Source organism: Chinchilla lanigera, unplaced genomic scaffold, assembly GCF_000276665.1.
Source record: "Chinchilla lanigera isolate Chin_1 unplaced genomic scaffold, ChiLan1.0 scaffold00032, whole genome shotgun sequence".
Classification (NCBI taxonomy): domain Eukaryota; kingdom Metazoa; phylum Chordata; class Mammalia; order Rodentia; family Chinchillidae; genus Chinchilla; species Chinchilla lanigera.
In genome coordinates this window covers 22,944,640-22,963,082 of record NW_004955433.1, presented here as the reverse complement: position 1 = coordinate 22,963,082, position 18,443 = coordinate 22,944,640, and the positions used below count along the sequence as shown (strand labels likewise).

Sequence of the window (18,443 nt, the reverse complement as noted above, 5' to 3'; positions counted from 1 at the left end):
GGGTTAGGGTTAGGGTTAGGGTTAGGGTTAGGGTTAGGGTTAGGGTTAGGGTTAGGGTTAGGGTTAGGGTTAGGGTTAGGCAGTGAGGAGTTGGGTGAGGATCCTGGGGCAGCAGGGTGTGGGTGTTGGACATGCAGAGGCTGTCATCCAGGTTCTATTACTATGCCTTTGTGTCTGGGCCTGTTGTTACCTCTTTGAAGCCTTCTCTAGAGCCTTTACGTTACGTAGTCACTTGACAAACATTTATGGAGGGTTTTTTTCGACAGGGTCTCGCTATACACTTCAGACTAGCTTTGAACTCACTAGGTAGCTCAGGCTGGCCTTGAACACATGGTGATTCTCCTGCCTCAGCCTCCTGAGTGCTGAGATTATAGGTCTGAGCAACTCGCCCTGCTGGAGCATTTTTTATTGCCAGGCACTGAACTATTGTGAGGAGCAAACACAAATAGCTCCATGGGAGACAACACAAATCACAGCCTCACAGTGTCACAGGCAGAGGCCCTTGGCTCCCTTTTTGTTTGTGGCCCCTCTGTGCCTGGGGTCAGCCTCGAAGTGGCTGTGTGGTGGGCTCAGCTCTGCAGTGTCTAGGTTCCACCTTGGGAGGAGGCTTGGAATACCGTCCAGGAGGAGACACATGGCCGCTGGCTGGGGCTAACCTGGGACCCTCAGCACCCTCTGGCTCTGTAGTTAATAGGTGGTAGGAAGTCTGGGCCCAGCTGGGAGCCCCTCACTGGGGCAACGGCAAATGCCCTGGGCTGGTCCTCTCCCTCCATCTAACTGGGTCCCAACAAGCCTCAGTTATGGGCTTTGCGGGGTTTGTTGCATGCGCTGGAGGCCCAGGGAAGGAGGAGAGGGAGGCACCAGGTCAGAGATACACTGCATCCCCAGGCCATAGGGACCCCTACACCCTCAGAGATGCCCGCAGGAGTCCACAGCCTATGCACAGGCTCCTGAGTCCACAGAGGCCCTGTGCGGGGCTGGCCCTTCGCTCCCCTCTGGTTCACCCAGCACAAGGCCTTCGGCTGAGATGAGATCTGGCTCCAGGGAGGGTGGAAGGAATGCTCAGCCCAGCCCAGCCTCCTGTGGCTGGTGGCTTCCAGCCCAGAGGCCCTGGGTCAGGGATGAGGGGCAGGGCGGTGGGAGGAGATGGCCTAGAACATAGGAGGTGTCCTGTGGGGAGGTGCGTGGTAGGGGTGGTGGATGGCCCACTCCGTGGGTGGCCCAGGGCAGCCCACTTACCCCACACTTCAAGTCTCAATGTAGGATGGGGTGGGACCCGATAATCCCCAGATTCTTCCAGGGACCCCCAAACTGTCTGCATGCGCTCCAGCTTTTACACGGAGGAAGAAAGAGGCTGATTGTGGGTGAAAGGTGAGGCCTGGTCCCTGGGGATGAGTGAGTCCAGGCTGCCAGGAGCTGGCCCCTTGGGACTTCCTTTAGATTTGTGGCTCAGTTCAGCCTTGGACCTGCTCCTGGGGGTCCCAGAATGCTCCCCTCCCTGCAGCGTTCTGCCAATAGCCTCCCTTGCCTCAGCTTCCCCCTCCTCACAGGAGGAAGTCTAACCCTGAGCTTACCTTCAAGGCCCAGCACAGTGTCCCCTCCAGCTGTCCTCTCCTCTACCTCTCTGGCTATGAGAACTAGAAGTTTCTGGGTTGCACAAAGCTCTTCCTCTTACTAGTAGGCTTTTATCACAGGCCGTTTCCTGGAGTGACTTTCCTCGCTGTGTTCTCTGGGTAAATGCTTTACTTAGTTTCAGGCCCCAGGCCGCCTCCTCTGTGCTGTCTTCCAGTTGTTATCTGGTCCCAGCATGGCCTCTGACCTCTGGCTTGAGCATCTTTGCCCAGACAGGTTCAGGTTTCCATTTCGGCCCCAGGCATACAGGTGTCAGCATCCCCACTGCTACCTGTCAGCCCAGCTTGGTCTCCAGCTTGCTACTGACTCCTTTCCCACTCACAGGACTTAAAAACCAATCCATGTACTTGCAGACAACACCTGTGGTGGTCAGAGCAGGCGCAACTACTGGTGTAACCTAAGAAGCTCCTAATGGTCCCCAGACAGCTTCTGGAATGGCCATCACACTGCCAGATACACCATTGTGAGGATTTTGAGGGGGCAGTGAGATTAACCTTCTTAGGGGTCTCTGAGGAATGTGCACATAGCCCTGAGCAGGGGGCCTTTTATGGCAGAGCTTGAAAAACAGAATGCAAAGAGTACCACCCTCCTCTGCCCTCTCCCATGGCAGACACTGTCCATCAATCACAGCGCTCATTCCCACTGAACTTGAATCCAGTCCCTGAATAATCTTTGAGGGAGAGACCAATGGACCACTCTTTGTTTGCCACCCGGAACAAGTTGGTGCTGGGTCTCTGAGCAACAGGCCATCCAGTCTACCTTCCTGACTCTTATGTGACAGCTCCAAGCTTTAGGCAGGGGACACTCACCCAGCGCTTTCCTGCCTCCCTGGGCTGCCTGGCTTTGACTGAGGGTTGTGGTGGGCAGTGGAGGCAACAGTGAGCTTCACGCCCCTGCCTGTTTCAACCTGCCCTGCTGCTCATGAGCTGTGTGGCCTTGGGCCCATTCCTTGCTCACTCTGGGCCTCAGTGACCTCATCTGTGATGGAAGCAGTAGCTGCTTCCCTAAATGGGAGGAGTATATGACATCATGGGTGCTAAGCCCAGCACACAGTAGGTGCTCAGTAAGTGTGGGGGTGCCTGCCCCATCTACCAACCCATCCATCCTGGCAGCTGTGGCAGCCACTGGCGACTCACCCCTGATCTCATTTCCTGGCTTTGCTCCGGGCCCACCGCCTGGTCCCCTCTGCTCTTCTGAAGGAATCTCACTCACTGAGTCCTCCTGTCAGTCTGTACCTGCCACAGTCTGACATCCAGAGCCTCCCTGATTGAGTTTAGAGATGGGTAGACTGAGGCTAAGATTGCGGAGAGGCTGCCCAAGGCCTCCTCTTCCTCCAGGAAGCCCTCTGTGATTTTCCCACCCAGCACCAGCCTGGACCTCTGTCACAATGGGCTTTTTGGCATCTCCCAAGCCAGAAGCAAGCTCCTGAGTACAAGACTTGTCTTCTAGAACTTTCTTTACCCAGGAACCTTGGGGAAAGTTCCTGGTTGATCCTTGCGCTTGCTTTCATGGCCTGAACTGCCCAGTGTCCCCTCCACTGAGCTTCTCTGTGGAGTGTGGCCTAGGCTGTGGGGCCAGAAGGGGCTGATCTCACTCTTGTTCTGCTTCTGACACTAGCTGTGTGATCTTGGACTGGCCCTTTTGCTTCTCTGAGCTTCAGGGATCCCTTCTGTCACACAAGAATCCTTGTAGTAGCTTCAGGTCACCCAAGGAGAAGGGTGCGAAGGGGTGATAGGGGTAACAAGCATGGGTGCCCAAGGGCCAAGGGCCCAAGTTTTTCCTGAGATGGTGGCTACCGTGTCCCTTTCGTGTTCCTGAGGCAGTAGTGGAGCTGTGAGTCACACAACTTCAGGAGAAAATAAGTATGGACCCTCTGGTTTCCTGCCCCATGTCCGGCCCTTGTTTCGCTCACAATGGTCCCAGCCGAGACTGCAGGGTGGGCAGCTTAACCCCTTCATGCTCAGAGGCTGCTCCCTGAGCTCTCAGCACAAGAAGCTGTGATTAGCTGGGCTACTTGGAGCTCTGCTGTTCCTGGACCCCTCCAGGACCACCCAGTGCCTTTCAGAATAGGGCCTGTGCATGGCTGGACTCAGGTCGGACAGAGACAAGTCCTGTGTCTCCCCTGCCTGAGGATGAGCCCGGCTTGCAGGTCACGGGCCTTCCCACCACTCGGCCTCCACCCCTTGTCTACAGACACGCGGACAGCACCAGCCTCCCCAGGACCTCCACCCTTCCCAGGTGTCTCTCCTCCCTGCCACGTCCTCCCTCTCCTTCAGAGTCCCTGCTGCCCACCACACACGCCCATGGGATGAGGGGCGAGCCCAGCGCCCAGTATGGAGCAGGAGCCCAGGGGTGCCTACTGCTCTGAAAGGGCTGATGGGCACCCTCTTACTCGGCCTGTTGCCGACAGGGTGGGGTGAGTGGGGGGCTTGTGACCATAGCTTGGGGGAGTCAAATCTTTAGGACATTCATAGCCACTTATGCTCTCAGGTAAAGGGCAAATTCAGCCCTGATGCCTCAAAGATCCCCAGTTAGTTGCCAATCCCAAAGCCAAGTGTGAACGTCGTATTTAACCGACCGAGGAAAACATTACTTCCCCATTTCACAGATGACCACGCAGAGAAACCACAGGGTCTGGAAAGAGCCTGACTCTGGAAGACAAGATCCTAGCTCAGCTCTCCACCCAGCCTCTTCTCCAAATCTCTACTGCCCTCACCAGGACGTGAAGAAAGGATCTGTCTATTTCCCAGGGGTGCAGGGTGAGGGCTAAGGAGCCCCCATTGTTCAAAAGCCTTCTATGCGCCTTACTTCCTGTTCTCACTGCCCATCGTCTCTCTTCCCATTGTTCAGGTAAGCAAACTGAGGTGTGGAGACTTCTCCAGAGTCCCACCCCAGCGAGTAGTAGAGAGGGGATCTGTGTCCAGGTGGCTGCCTCCAGCTTTCACCTTTGCAGTCTTCTGGGTGGACTTCCCTGAGCTTCGAGGGTTCCCAGGGCTCCCGTCCCAGCCTTTGGGGAACTGGGTGTTTCCCAGCAGCAGATCCTATAGCATGAAGCTGCCCCCTATGGTGACTGGGGCAAGGAGGGAGGGGATTTTATAGACAGGACCCTAAGTGTCCACAGCCAAGCCATAGGTGGCCTACCCTGAAAATAGGGGACACCGAGAGAGGGACTGAGGCTGAGATCTCCCCTTTCAGAGCTCCTCCCCAAATCCCAACACAGCCCCTTAAGGGGTGAAGGGAGGTGAGGTCAGGCCTTGGTAAATCCTCTCCCACAGAGGAAGAGAACCAAGGAGAAGCCAACACCCAGGTGCCAGTCCTCTGCCCCAATATGCTGGGTGACGGGGAGCAGATCCCTGCCCTCTCTGAGCCTGATGGAAGCCAGTGAGCCCTGGGGCCATATGGGGTTGGACTGTAGAACCCGTGTTCTCCTCAGGGTCCTGCTCTGACACAGGCATTTGTTCCTGTGGGGCCACCACCGGCCGCACCTTTTCCAGCCCTGCTCTGACCCCTGAGGCGCCACAGTTGGTCAGGGAGCCCTCGATACCCACTCTAGATATGGGGAAGCTGACAATGGGCCAGGGGGAGAGGCATGTGGGAGCCCCCGCTTACCGTGCCTACGGGCTGAGAGTCCCTCTGTTCCGTCTCTGTCCAGGGCCAAGAGTGGAGTGGATCTCGGCTGGCTGCCTCTGGAGCGAGCCACACCCAGCGCGAGGGAGGCCGGCTTCCTCCTTCCAGGTTTTGCAGCTGGACAGGGCCCACTTCCTCCCCCAGGATGGTTTCCTGTTATTGTTGCTTTGTGAGGGCTGGGCTGCCACAGATAGGCAGACCCCACGGTGGGCGGACACCTCGCCCAGCCCTCTGGGGACACTTAACTCCATCCCAATTCCAGGCCTCAGGGCCTGGGCTGGGAGCCCAGCACCTGCCAGTGGTCTGGCTGTGGGGAGGTCTGGGCCTGCATCAGGGCATTTAGCCCCTCTTTGGATTTCCCAAACAGGTGTCGTGGACCCCCACCCCCACTTTTCTTTTGTATTTTTTGAGGCAGGGTTTTGCTATGCAGTTCTAGCTGACCTTGAACTCATTATGTAGCCCAGGCTGGCCTCAAGCTCACAGCAGTCCTCCTGCCTCAACCTCCTGAGTGCTGGGATTACAGGTGTGTGCCACCACACCAGGCATCATGACCCCCATTTTAGAGCCCAGGAAACTGAGGCACAATGGGGCTGAGGTGCTTGTCCACCAGCTGGACTGTAGTACTCAGGGATTCAGCTGGGTTTTCTATGGTGACCCTGCACATGCATGCAGTGGCAGGGGTCTTTGGTGGCAGAGAGCTCTTGGCAGTGGGAGTAACTGCAGTGCTGAGAAAAACAGGAGTCAGAAGAGGGCTAGGAGGACAGGGAAACAGACGCTTGACCAGAGCTCCTCAGAACCAAGAAGCCGGGAGAGAGAAGGGCCGAGATTCAGGTACTCATGAGGGGCTCCTAAAAGCTACAGAGGCCCGGACCCTGCTGCTGGCTGATTGATGTGGAATCTCCGGGCAGGCGCCGGGAATCTGTCCTTTGAAGAGCTGCCCTGGTTTTCCGTGGGTGAGTGAGTGGCTGGGAAGTCCCGAACTTGTTCCACGACTCGGCAGGGACAATAGAGACCCCAGGAGGGAGGGGTTTGCTCAGGGACACTCAGGAAGTCAGGGAATGAGATAAGGAAGAGCAGGAAGAAAATTTGGGGGGAAGGGAAGGCAAATATTGCTCTATTTTGGGCAGGAGGAGTTCGAGGTGGCCACAAGACACCCAGGGTTGGTAAGTGGAGGTGGGGTGAGATCAGCCCTGAGGTGAGGTTTGGGAGCTGCGAGTTTATGGTTGGCGCAGGGGCAGCCATGGAAGTGGATGAGTTTACTGGGATGGAGCTCTGGGCTCTCTCATGCTCGGCTCTGCAGAACAGGGTCCAGTCAGAATGGGGCCAGGAAGCCAGGTGGGCATGGAGGGGTAGTCACTGGGTCAGCTGGGTAAGCAGATGGCTGACATGTCCCTGTTGAAATTGGGAAATGAGACTATCAACTTTGACCGGAGCAGGCTAAACAAAAGGGGCTTAAAGAGACCGATGAGGGAGGGTAGTGGAGAGGGTTGAGAAAGTCGGATTGCGTGTGACCCCAGGCCCCTGCCAGTCTGGCCACGCATGGGAGCAGAAGTCTGGTAAGGTTGTTTTCAGCTGCGGTGGGTGGCAGGCTTGTGTTCCGAGGGAGAATCCAGTAGACGGGCATGACAGACAGCACTGGAGCGAGGGAGTGAGCTGGGGACCTTTTGTGGGGCCAGCTCTGAGCGGGACCTGCAGGTCACTCACAGCCTGTGGGCTGAGCAAACAACAGCTCAGCATTTCCTTCTCTGCAGGGTCTCCTCTGTATTTTGCCTGGCGCGCTGTGTCCCCTTGTGCCCCGCCCTCTTCCCCTCATCCTTGCAGGTGCCAACCACCAGCCCTCATGGTCTGTGGGGGAAAGAAGGCCAGGCTGTCACTTTCTGTGGGGTCTCGGACTCTCCGCTGGTAGCAGACAGGACAGGGCCCGTCCCGCCACCATGTGCCCGCTCCTGTTGTGCTGCCATTTCATGAGGAAGGATTCTGTCCTGAAAACTGAGTTGCTATCACCTACAAACAAGAGGATTTTTGGCCAGGCACCTGCCTTGTGCCCCAGGGGTAGAATGGAGGTCCCCATAGCTTCTGGGGACCAGGGGATATGAAATAATAGTTTATTATGTTAGGAACCAGGCTACGTGACTGCGAGCCTGTGGCTCAAGGCCAGTGTGACTTGCCTCAAGGGACAGGAAAGTTTACAAATAGCTGCACGCTCCCTGGCTGTGTTGGGAAGGCTCATATTCACAGCCTCTTGAGACAAGATAATATCTTGAGACAAGATAATGACTTCAACTTGCTCCCTTTGAAATGCTAACCTTGATCCCCATTTTATTATCCCCGCGCTGTTCCAGAAAAAGTACACCCCTCAGCTTCTAAAGGACAACACCGAGAGATGAGAGAGCCAGTTCACTAGAGGAGAACTCCTCCAGGTTCTCCTTGAATCTTAAATATTATCTTTTGTCTTTCTTTATTCTCTGCGATTCCTCCATAGGTATCTAGGGTCTGATCAGCCCCTGGCACCATAGCAAAGGCCCAGAGGTGGGTGAGTCAGTGTCCCTTCTGGCCCCCTGAGGATCTCATGCCCAGTCTCTGGCACTGCCTGGCCCCTCCCTGCCAGACCCCTCTGGAGAGGGGCACAGGGGCAGGATGTGCCAGCTGGGAGCGGAGTGAAGGAGGCAGCTGTGGGTCAGCAGGAAACGGGATAGTCTGCAAGGCCAGATTAGCTGCAGCCGGGAGGAAATGACAATGGGGCTGCGGGGAGGAGTGTAAGAATGAGGTAGGGATGCCCACCCTGCCTCTGCCAGGAAGAAGGCTGACCAGTTATGGTTTTGGAGGCTGGCAGACCCAGGGCCAGACCCTGGTGTGGCCAATCCCTCCCTGTGTGACCTCTGAGCCTCTTCCCTCCTCTGGGAAATGGGTGTTCTCTTCAGACCTTGCAGGGCTGTCCGGAATTGAATGGAAATCAATGTTGGTAACATGGCTTAGGGAACTCGTCTCTCATAGGGTGCTCTCCCCAGCATCTGCCTCAGAATCACTTGGGTGGGTACAGGAATGTAAAACGCAGATTCCTGGGTCCCACCCCACGCTGATGGTGGCAGATGGCAGGCAATGGGACCCCAAGACCTACTTGTTTGCAGCCCCCCAGGCAAAGTGTCTGTGTTCACATTTGAGGAGCATAGCCTCCCTCATGCTGGTGATGCCCTGAGATCTCGCTGGGGCTTCTCATTTGACCCGCAGGACAACCTCAGTACTACTCTCAGCCTGTTATACAGATGGGGAAACTGAGGCTTGGAGTCAAGTGCTCCCTCAGAACTCAGAGCTTTTCAGCAGCAGGGCACCTATGAGCTGGGCCTCCATCTCAGAGAGCACGTCCTCATTAGCCCAGCTTTTCTGCCCTGCTACAGCAGTGTGGGCCGCAGTGTCAGATCACAGTGGTTACTCATTCACAGAATTCTCTATTGTCCTTGCCAGAAGGAAGGCAGCGGGGTGACTCCCTTAGTTTCGGCAGAGGTGGTTGCTATTCCTCCTCTGGCGTTTCCTTCTTTTCCACGCCCTTGCCTGCAGAGCCCCCAAGCCATCTCTGCTTCGATCTCACCTCCTCCGTGTGCCTGCCCAACCCCGGCTGCCACCCATGCCTCACGCATCTGCTCTGTCCTCTCCTCCACCCGGCTGGGTCTCTTTTGAATCCCTGTGCCCTCTGGCACGGGTGGGTGGATGTGGAACTGTGCACCAGCACCAGAGACAGCACCGCTGGAGCCGCAGGGCATGGGGTTGCTCCTCCCCTGCCGCCTGTGTGCCTGCCTCCTAGATGGCTGTGGCCGGTGACACCGCATGCTCTTTTTTTCCCGCTTTCTGGTGTTTCATTTGGAGTTCCGAGCACTTATGCTTGTTTTTTAATTTTTAAAATTTCATATTCGTATATGTTTACAATACATAATAATTACCTTTGTTTTGGGGAATTGGCACACATATATCCTATCTTGATCATTTCAATCTCCTTTCCCCTCTTCCCCTGGTCCCCAACTCCAAAAGCCTCCCTGTTGCCTTCCATCTCTTCTTTATTTTACTTTTTTTTTTTTTTTTTTTTTTTTTTTTTTTTTATGAGCCAGGGTCTCACTATGTAGTTTAGGCTTGCCTGGACCTGCTATGTAGCCCAAGCTGGCCTCAAACTCGTGGCAATCCTCCTGCCTCAGCCTCCCAAGTGCTGGGATTACAGGCATGCGCCACTGCACCTGGCCCTATTCTACTCTGGAATTTATTTATATTTGGTGTTTCCCAAATAAGAGAAACCATCCCATATTTAACCTTCTGTGCCTGACTTATTTCATTTAATATTATGGTCTCATGCTTCATTCATTTTCTGACCAATGACTTGAATTCATCCTGCTTTATGGCTGAATAATAATACTCCATTGAGCTGAGTAACCACAGCACACAAAAGTGAGGGATGAAGTTGGAACCTCCTGGGAGGACACAGCTGATGTCTACTCCATGGATTCCACCCGCAATCTGAGTCTGTTATTGAATGCACTTCCTCTTCTTTCTCCTTCCTCCCTAGAATTGCCCCAGGTACCAGAGGCGGCTCTATTTGAGGCACATTCACCATGTGCCATCTCTGACCCAGACTGTCTCACTGCTAATGCTCACCAGGGCCTTAGGGAGGGCATCTATGTGCCCATTTTACAGGATTAGGTAACAAGCCCAGTGTGGCCCTGCCTACTTCAAACCAGGCTCATGAACCTGCAGAATACTCCAGGTACACTAGGGGTTGAGCTGCTCCAGTATCCTGCCTCTGAGCCTTAGTCCATGCTATTCTTGCCTCCTAGGACGCTCCTCCTCCCTCAGTCAACCCGAGTCCTCCTGGCTTTTCCATGCCCTGCTCAAATGCGCGGCTCCTCCACCAGCCTTGTGAGATTCCATCCTCGAAGTATCTTGCCTCCTGGAGGTGTCTGCCACCCTATGCCCATTCACCCTGCTTGCACCCCACTTGCTCATTTTCAGGGCCTGGTGAGGCCTCCCCCATTTTCTCATGTAAGGATTCTACAAATATCCCAGAGAGGTGCAGATATTATTCTTATCCCCCCTGATGAGGGGGCTGAAGGTCAGAGGTGCTCAATAACTCGCCCAAGGGCACACGGAAGAAGCAGAGCCAGGATTCCACCCCTCCTCTTCCTCACTGTGTAGCATCATCCTATTCCCAATAACCTGTCATTGTCCATTTATTAGAAAAGAATAATGATGCCCAGACTTTGCCTGCTCTGTGCTGGGTGCAGGAGACATAGAGATGACCCGGGCCTGGTCCCTGTCTTTGGCAGTGGGAGAGACAGGTGCCCAGATGGGGGTGAGCCACACTGCATGGGGCCAGGGTGATCACAGAGCTGAGTGTCCTATGCTGGGGGTGCTCAGAGGAGGTGGCCTGGAGTCTCCAAGCTGCTCTGAAATGCTGTGCGGGGCTCTCCAAGCATGGAGGAAGGGCTCATGGGCAGAGGGAGTGGCAGTGCTGAGGGCATGGAAGCCTGTGTGGGAAGGAGGGAACTTTCCCTGGAGAAGCAGCCAGGGCTAGGGGCCAAGGAGGGCTGGAGATCAGCCAGTGTCACTGACAGCAGAGGCAAGAGGCATCTGCAGCCTGCAAGCCTTGCAGTGGCCCAAGGAACCCTGGATTTTGGAGAATTGCCCCCCTGGTCTATTAAGTCTCACATAGCCACCTGCTCCATGTGGGCAATGGGAAGGCCAGGCAGGAGGCACAGGCTGGCATCCCAGATTAGCAATGTGGATGCCATTGCTGAGCTGAGGAGGACAAAGAGCTCATGGCAATAGGCATTTCTCCTTGGTCAGGAAGGGGCCAGCACCAGGACTGAATTCCACACAGTGGAAACAATGCCTGTCCCAGCCCTGGAGCTGTGGGACTGAGGCACAAAGAGCACTTTCCCAGCTGTCTGCACTTTTCCCTCCAGGGGAAACCATGCTTCAGGGAAGTGGGACTGGCGTGGTGCCCTGTTGGTACCTGCAGGGCACACACTGCCACTTTTGCTTAAATGTCAGCTGATCCTGACCAGTAGTAGATTTCGGTGCCTGTTTTCTCTTCTGTAAAGTGGGGATGCTGTGTTCCTTCCTCACAGGGCTACCGGTAGGAGGAAGTGAATGAGAAGGCTCATGTCAAGTACCTAGGATGGTGTCTGGTATACAGTGGGTGCTCAGTAAATGTTGGTCATGGCAGTGGCATGGCAGAGAGGTTAAAGTGAGGGTGCCTGTGAGTGTGAGGACACACGCATGCACATGTGAGTGTATGAACATATGTGTGGTGTTTGGCAACTGTGGTGACATGCAAGAGTGCAAGAATACACATGAAGCTTGCAGGACACCGGTGTAGATGGGGTGGTGTATGGGGTGTGAGTGTTGCATCTGTGGTTTGGGAGGTGCAGCCCAGGAGGGGCCTGGCCTTGGGCAGCTTGTTGCCCTTCTGTGGTCATATGTCCTTGTCACCCCACTGAAAAAGCCTCCTGCATCCCCATCTCCTGCAGAGGCCCAGACGGGGGAAGGCCTTGCTCGGAGTGGCCCAGCCAGCAAGCCGGGCCCTTCATCCCTGTCTGGAGGGCAGGCCTGAGTCTAGCAGGGACTTTGCTCTGCGGAAGCCCAAACTTCCTGTCTCCAGGGCCCACATTCCTTGCGTCCTCCACCACGTGTCTGGAGAACAATGGCTGGAGGCTTGGCCATCTGGGTAGCAGGAAGGTGGGTCAACGGCTGGTCCATCTTGATGGGGCAAACAGATGAAGCTCTGGCACTGGGCTCAGCCCTGGGGCTGCAGGCCCAGGACTTCTGCTTCCTGCCAGTCCTGTCCCTTTCCCAGGCCCCTCAGCACATGCTGTCCTCCATGGCCGGAGGCAGCTCTTTGGGACAAAGTCCAGCTAAGGGAGGGGGAGTCTGAGCTGGTCCTGGGGAGGCGAGCAGACTAGGCGGAACCAGTCTGAGTGGGTGGAGGTCTTGGGGACACCCCAGCCTTACCTTTTACTGAGACCATGAGGGAAAATAAGGAGGCTCTGTCGGAGCAGTCAGAACTCCTCCCAGCCCCCAGCAAATGCTCCATATTCACAGGGGTCCCTGAACATGGTAATTCTTAGTTTGCATGAGGTTTAACAAGCAGCTCTCCAGGGCAGGGGTACAAGAGACTGGGATCGGGACCCCTGGTTCTGACCTCGGGCTCCTCTGCTGACTGCTGGTCAGTGTCATTGGGTCTGTTTTCTTCTTTGTGAAATGACTGTGCCGTGCCATGTTCTGCGGAACTTACGTGCAGCCGGAGAGTGTCCCACAACATACTCTGAGTGCTCTGTAAACTCCTCCCCGGGCCAGTCCCTCCTCCAGCTGCCATCAAGCCCACAGGTGAACCCCAGAGGCACAGGACAAGGGCCAGAACATGAAGCAGGGAGGGCAGCCACGGGGGTCTCAGCACTAGCAGGGGCCAAGCGGCAGGCCAGGGCAGGCCAGGGCTGTGGGCACCTGTGGGCGCTGAGCCTCTCTGGGTGCAGCTGAGACAGATGCGAGGAAAGTTAGGGGTCTCTGGTCTGTGCAGAGGACTCCTGAAGGTGGCGCCTGTCTCTCCACCCTCCCAGCCCTGCATCTGAGAATCTGGCTGCTTCTGGGCTGTCTTAATTACTTTCTCATTGCGGAGACCCCACGCCTGACATCCATAACTTCGAGGAGAGGTTTGTTCTAGCTCATCGTTGGTAAAGGTTTCAGTCCACAGTCTGCTGGCTCCGAAGCAAAACAGCATGGCAGAGGAGAAGCAGTTCATGGCATGGCAGGCAGGAAGCAGAGAGCCACCAAGGGAGGAGAGATATTTATATCCACCCTTCCAGGCTATGCACACAGTGACCCACTCTTCCCACCGGGCGTCACGTCCCCAAATCATACCCAGCTCCAAACCTGTCAGTGCACCCATGATCCAGTCACCTGCTAATAGCCCTACCTAGGAGCACATGAGGCTTTGGGGGGACATCTGGATATAAACCGTAACAGGGGTTGAGGACCATCCCTGAGAACAGCTCCTCAGGCCCGTTGGTGCCTCTGGGAAAGTTCCCTTCCACCCTTGGTCAGGCTGGATGCTCCCAGAAACACGAGGTGGCCCTGGCTGTGGGTGAAAGCAGGTTGGGGCCAGGCAGGTTCCAGAGTGTCAGACTTCCCTGGGTGAGCTCAGGGCTCCTCTGAGGACAGGATCCTCAATGGGGCCGGTTTGCCCCCTTTCTAATCTACGAGTCAATGCTACAGCACTCAGTGCTGCCTGAGGACCCACTGTGGGCCTCCTTCACCCGGAGCATCTACCAAAGCCTCATCCCATCCCACCTCGGTTCTCCAGCCTGCTGTCTGGTAAAGACTTCTGCATGATGGTCATCACCTGTTACAACTTGGAACCAGGTTCAGGTTCCACAGCCTGGCATTCAAGGCCATGTTGCCCTCTGTAGCTCCATTCCTTGCTTATCAGGTCTAGCCACATCGGAGGCCTCAGTTCCCTACAAGCACAATGCTCTGTCCAGCCACATGGTCTTTGCACATGCCACCGCTGCTGTCTAGAAGTCCATCCCCCAAGGACTACTAGCTCCTCCAACTCCCTGAAATTCACACAAATATCATCTTGTCCATGAAAAACAACAATAAAGAAGATAGCTACCACTTCTTCTATTTTAAGTGAGGGCTGTATTGAGATAAAATTTATATACCACAAAATTTGGCCTTTTATTATAGTATACAATGCAATATGTACTCACAAATTACAATGTGTACTCCCAAATTGTGTATTGATCACCTCTATCTAACTCCAGAATATTTGCACTCTCTCCAAAAGCAACCCTAAACCCTTAGCTCTGGCTTCCATTTGTCTGTTCCCCACAGTCCCTGCAAGGAAGGGGGAACTAGCAAGAGTTCTAAGTAGCAACCTGAGGGAAAGCAAGTCACTTAAAGCCTTAAGAGGGGGAAAATAAATCAGGCCACAGATTAAGGGAACAAACAGCTACAGTCCTTGAGGTAAAAAAGTGGGGTATGGGGGCAAACTAGGTGAAACCTTCCAAATGAAGATGGTGACAGAAATGACCCAGAACTGACCTTAAACTTCTTTGTACCTTCATTATAATGCATTTCCATGACAAAAATCTCCCAGAGGGGGACATAACACATTTCTAAGCACATTTGGGACTCTGTGCAAACTTAGACTTGCACAGTAATTAAACTCCAACGAGTCTGCAGACCCCTTTTTTCCCCTTTTGGGGAAAAAACAAAAACAAAAACTATAAACAATGATATTCCTTTGGGATCTCATAAAAGTGGAATATGTCCTTGGTTGGGTGCTTCTCTGTCCAGGGAGGAGCTTGTTGTGTGTCTGTGGTGTAGCTAACTGCTCTCTTTCCTGGGGCTGCTTATGTGATGGTAGGTTTTACTTCATTTCTACACTAAAGTTTCCAGTTAAAGCTTTTGCATAATGAGTGCTGTTGCCTCAGGTATTTTATTTTTTTTGAGACAGGGTCTCACTGTGTAGCCAAGGCTGACCTTAAATTCACAATCTTCCTGTCTCAGTTTACTGAACATTAGGGTTACAGGAATGTGCTACCACACCTGCTTTTGCTGTTGTCTCAGTCTTAATTTCTTTTGTTACTGAAGCAAGGACTCCTGTTAGCTGCTGACCTTTGGTGCTACTCTATTTTTAATCTCCATGGAGTTTCCTGTGGAATTTCACACACATGGAGCCTTCTGTGACTGTCTTCTTTCATGTTACATATTGCTTTCAAGCAATCATATAATATTATAGCATGTATCACAACTCCATTCTGTTTTTGTGGGTAAATAACCGTCCATTGTATGACTCTGCCACACTGTACCTGTCCACTCATCTGTTGATGGACATTTGAATTGTGTCTATTTTTTGCTATTATGAATAAAGCATGGAGCATTTCTTCAGGTTTGTGTGTGAAATGATTGTAATTTTGCTTGGGCATATTACATCGAGGAATGGAACTGTTGAGTCATATGTTAACTCCAGTTTTAATCTTTCTAGGAACTGTCAAACTGTTTTCCAAAAAAGCTGTACCATTTTATAATTTTTCTATATTCTCACTAACATATGTCATTATCTGTCTTTTTGATTACATTTCTCTTAGGGAGTGTGAAGTTGTCTTTCCTTGTGGTTTTGATTTGCATTTGCTGAGTGACTAATGTTACTGAGCATCTTTTTATGCTTATGGGCCATATGTATATATCCTTTGGGAAAATATTTATTCAAACTATTTGTTCATTTTAAATTTTAAGTGGATTATTTATCTTTTTGTTGTGGGTTGTAAGCATTTTATTTATTCCCTAGATATAAATACTTCCTCAAGTATGTAGCTGTAAAGTTTTTCCCATAGTCTCTGGGCTGTCTTGATGGTGTCCTTGAAGTATAAAGGCTTTTAGTTTTTTTTTTTTTTTTTTTTTTTTAATTTTTCTCCGGTACCGGGAACCGAACTCACGACCTTGCGCTTGCTAGGCAGGCGCTTTTGCCACTGAGCTAAATCCCCAGCCCCGGCTTTTAGTTTTAATGAGGGACAGTTTATCTATTTGTGGTCTATTTTGCTTTTAGTATTATGGATGTAAAGAAACATTTTTCTTCCTATCTCAGGTTCATGGCTGAGATCCCTGTAATAAAAATAAGAATAACAGAAAAATTGTACATGGATTTAATGTTTAAAGTATGATCAAAACACATGGTGGATGTTTAGATTAAAAATGTTGCCCCTATCAAAATATTCTTCTTCACTTCAGATTCTTATGCCATCAATCTGCCCTCTTCTGAAGCAGTTCTGGAAGTCCTCTTTTGTGAGTGTCTACATGGTATGATCCAAAAGACGGAGTGCTATTGCTGAGTGCCATCCAAGGGAAAAGTACACCTGTAAAAACATTACTATGTGTTTTTATCCATCTTTTTCTGTGGATCTGGCACTGTGTGAGTATTGGCTCTTCCTGAAAATAAAAACGATCATGAAAAGTAAACATTTTGAGTCAAATCAGGATATCAAGGTAGTTAAGAAAGTGCAACTAAAGACATGAAAGTGGACTTCCAGAGCTATTTCCAAAGGTGGCAAGAACACTGGGATAAGTGGGTTCAAAGCAACAGGGAGTATTCTGAGGGTGTATTTTACTGTAACAGATTTTAAAAAATGTAAACGTTCACTTTATTTTTGATTACACCCTGTAAGTTCTAGCTATATGATGCAAGACACATAAGAAATGAGTACTTCAGGAAGCAGAACCTGTGTGTTTTTCTGCCTGGCTTGACGGAGAGTGGACAGCCATGGTGAAAAAAGAGGTATACACCAGTGGTAATAAACTGAAGGGCCTGTGTGTTCAGGTTCTTTTCTGTGCCCTTGTGTCTCTCACTCTGGGTAGAAGGAGTGGACTTCTTGAGTGAGGCTTTTATAACCTGCTTCAAAAGACAAGGGTGGGAAAAAGTCAGAGGCTGATCTTCCTGCGTCTGTTGATTTTTCAAATGTCAAGAGCAGTGTGTCGGGATCTCCACCAATATCACACATAGAAAACATTGCCTAAGCCAAGGTTGTGTGGGAGGCTCATGGGAACCCCTGAATCTGCTCCCTGCTGGTCAGCAGTGTGGGTTGCCTAGGGCCCTCATGAATAACTGCTGTCTGAGGCTGGGGCTGCTAGCAGGACTGAGCTCTGGATCTGCACTCACACTGCTCGTTCATGTCAGCACTGATTGGAGTTGTTAGACACCTAGATGGTATCAAACAATTGGAGAATTTGTTGTTAGAAAACACCACAAAGGCCACTCAGGGTGTCTGCTTCTGTTGTGGGACCCTCCAGAATTCTTTTCACTTACAAGCCATTAGAAAAGCCAAGATGTTGGTATTATTGACTGGTATTATTGTGGTCCACAACGCTGCTGCTATTACACTCTTTGTTTCCACCGTTGCCAATGTCTGGGTAGTTTCAGATGCTTTAAATGCATCTGTTGGTCTTTGGGAAAACTTCAGCAATGGTGATGGCTGTGATCTGTCATAGGGGAATAAAGACGCCCGTAAGATAATGCAGGTCTTCATGATCCTGCCCATCATCCCTCTCTTGTGGTCTTCATGTTCCAACTCTTTGCTATGGAGAAGGGAAACCAGTTCTTCCTCGGAGCCACCTTGCCAGTGTGCTGGTTATGCATTAGGATCAGGGTGTCCCTCCATACTCATCATTATGCTAACAGCAGTGAAAACTTTGGCACAGGCACCCACCACAGCTATTGCTTCATCCTGACCTGGATCTGCTTCTGCTTCAGCTTCACCATTGACTTGTGCCCCTGAGAAAGAATTTGAACAAGGGTTGGTGGGGAAGGGGGAAGCACTGAAATCTGGGATGTGACTGGAAGTCACTGTGTAGGAAAAACCAATAGAGGAATGAGGACTGGGGAAGGAGAAGGAAGAGTTGGAGAGATCCAAACCCAAACCATTCGTGGGGAGATTCTCTACTATCACTGTCTCCCAAGAGCCCTTGCCCTTGGGAGAAAGTCATTAGTTTGTGCATCGATACTCCCATGATGCAGGCCAGAGAAACTCCCTGCAGCCATGAGACTTGGCCTCCGGCTGCCTCTACTTCTGAGGGTGAATTCTGGGTTCTACATTGAAGCCTTACAGACCTACTGCACCAACTATACATATCAAACAGCAGTACAGGCTGTGGCAAGGGGAAATCCTGTCTCTGGGATGACTATGCTAAGCCTGGAAGCCACCCTGAATTTCACCCAAGGCAAAACTTCATATTCCTGTCTGAAGTGCCTACAGGAGGGCTTTGGGCAGGGAGCCACTGTGCCTCTTGAGGACAGATATTTAGCTCTGTGGAATTCAGTGGCACTGTGACAAAAGGGGAAGCAGAGAGATAATTTACAAAGCCAAGTTGGAGGGCTAGCTAACCAAGAGAGAACTTTCTACCATAGGAGGACTGTGGAGGGGCAGAGCCCAGCCAGACCTCATAGCTGTCTCTCACAGGACCTCTTGCCATGGACCCTAAGATCTAGCTTAATCAGGGCATAAGCCTGGATCAAGTGGTCCTATCCCTGATTTTTCTACTGTAAATGTATATCTTAGTGTTATAGTAGCTGGTTGTATATCTCAGTTCCTTTCCCTGCAGGATATAGGAATCAATCTATGTGTTTATCCACTTGGTATGACAAACAG

The 18,443-nt window shown here is 52.1% G+C and overlaps 1 protein-coding gene and 1 pseudogene across 1 annotated transcript in view; one reads left to right on the top strand and one right to left on the bottom strand.

Annotated features, from left to right (window-relative positions):
• Cdh5 (cadherin 5, type 2 (vascular endothelium)) overlaps positions 1-5,365 on the bottom strand; it is a 36,798-nt gene extending 31,433 nt beyond the window's left edge. The window contains exon 1 of the mRNA XM_005388461.2: positions 5,242-5,365. The gene's annotated coding sequence lies outside the window, so the exon portion shown is untranslated. The remainder of the gene's footprint in view (positions 1-5,241) is intronic.
• Positions 5,366-17,124: 11,759 nt separating this feature from the next.
• On the top strand, positions 17,125-17,573 carry LOC102015231 (annotated as a pseudogene).
• The last annotated feature ends 870 nt before the right edge of the window (positions 17,574-18,443 follow it).